The sequence below is a fragment of the Cydia splendana genome, unplaced genomic scaffold (assembly GCF_910591565.1).
Source record: "Cydia splendana unplaced genomic scaffold, ilCydSple1.2 scaffold_48_ctg1, whole genome shotgun sequence".
In the NCBI taxonomy this organism is placed as follows: domain Eukaryota; kingdom Metazoa; phylum Arthropoda; class Insecta; order Lepidoptera; family Tortricidae; genus Cydia; species Cydia splendana.
In genome coordinates this window covers 1,551,635-1,553,522 of record NW_026946891.1, presented here as the reverse complement: position 1 = coordinate 1,553,522, position 1,888 = coordinate 1,551,635, and the positions used below count along the sequence as shown (strand labels likewise).

General features: G+C 35.5%; 1 long non-coding RNA gene across 1 annotated transcript; it reads left to right on the top strand.

The window, feature by feature from the left end:
• Window positions 1-327: 327 nt before the first annotated feature.
• LOC134805686 (uncharacterized) lies at window positions 328-804 on the top strand. The gene is made up of 2 exons (XR_010146364.1): window positions 328-516; window positions 627-804. It is a non-coding gene; the product is annotated as an uncharacterized LOC134805686 (long non-coding RNA).
• Window positions 805-1,888: the final 1,084 nt, after the last annotated feature.

The window sequence follows — 1,888 nt, the reverse complement described above, 5'->3', positions numbered from 1 at the left end:
TTCCGAAAACCTCATTGGTACAGGCACGGACTAGTCTACTAGGACGAGCAATCGCCATATTGAGTAGCGTACCCCGGAAGAAAACATTATTTTTATATTAAACTTAGATGGCGTTTGTCATTCAGCGGGCTGTAGGTTGTGTAGTGTATTCCGCAAGAGGTCGCTGCCACTAGAAGAGTTGTAGACGTTGTAGTTGTTAGGTGTAGTTGGTGTAGTTCTTAGTTTTTCTTATACGAGCGGATAGATGGCGCAATAATTTGTATACTACCGCATCATTTGCGTTTCTATGTGTGAACAGCGCATCTGTACACGTGTCATTGTGTGAGTTAGTTGCTTTGCTTTGCAGTAAACATTCGATGTTTTAGATAAAAATGGTCTTCACTTCACAGCAAGATGTGTTATTGTTAATCGTGTAAACACTAGCAGAAGTAGTGACTGCAAATTTTATAGATTTCCAAAAGTAGTGTGGAAACAAGAACAGCGCAATAAATGGATAATTGCCGTAAGGACAAAAAAGTAAGTCACCTAACCTAACCTCTAAAATCATATTACCTTCCTTAAATACGCAATCATTTGATTTATGTTATAATCGTATGAAGTTTTAACGGTGAATTATTTTGTTACAGTCCCGATGGATCTCTATGGCACCCAATTTGCAGTGCTCACTTTATCGGTGGTAGAAAGGCTGATGAACAAGTCAGTCCCAGTTATGTTCCAAGGATATTTCCCCCGCAGTAAAAAACAAAACGGATTGACGAAAATGCGGCAATATCGAGGTTTCAACGTTATATGGAACGAAGAAACGCGAAAAAAATAGAAGCAGTTAATGCTATTAATATAACTAATACAAGTGACTTTGAATTGCTGGAAAACAGTGTCAAGAATATTCTGCTCGTATGTTGAAGAAATAGCAGCTGGTACATCAAATTAGGTTTTTTGGCCAGACAAAAATGTTGTGCAGCAGACAATGCCAGAATGCTTCCGTCCGGAGTATAGTAACACTAGTCATTATTGATTGTACAGAGTTTCCTATAGAAGTACCATCAAGTGTTGATAATCGTGTGTATTGCTACTCACTCTATAAAAAGTGCTTATTAGTATTACTCCAAGAGGCTTCATTTCGTTCAAGTCAAAAGTAAGTGGTGAAAGAAAAAGTGTCTCCCAAATAACGGTAGTCAGGATTAGTCGACTACTTAGAAAATGGGGATATTGTATTGGCTGATAAGGGATTTCCGGCAATAAAGAAGGTAATTGATGAAAGTGGAAAAGAAATTGCTATTATTATGCCACATTTTCTCCAGAATAAAGGTGAATTTACAAGGGAAGAGACCGATGCAACTTATAAAATAGCTCGAGTCAGAATTCATGCCGAAAGAATAATGCAGCACTTAAAAATTTATCAGATACTACATAAAATACCTGTAAATTTATTTTATCATATTGATGATATATTACATGTTTGTTGTGTACTGGTAAACCTGCAACCACCTATATTTTCAAACAAATAAAACAACAGTTATTTTTTACAATATTTACATTATTTAAAAAGCTATTAAAACATTTTTAATTTAAATTTGTTTTTATTTCACACAAAACCTGTAAATGTTATGTGACTTTTCATGTCTGAAGGACCCTTATTGCACATGGAGCATAAGGAACCACAGACATTGACCGCCACATATTTATAACATGGGCCCGTGGACCTATGAAAATGTGTCAGTCAGGTTAGGGTTTAATATGACCAAGCACTGGACTGATCAACATTTTCATAAGTCTAATGTACAGTCAAGTTCATAAATGTGTGTACATTTTTTCACCATATTACAATGGATAAAGGTAAAGAAATTTATACATATTTATGAACTCAACTGTACATACCATTTGTCAT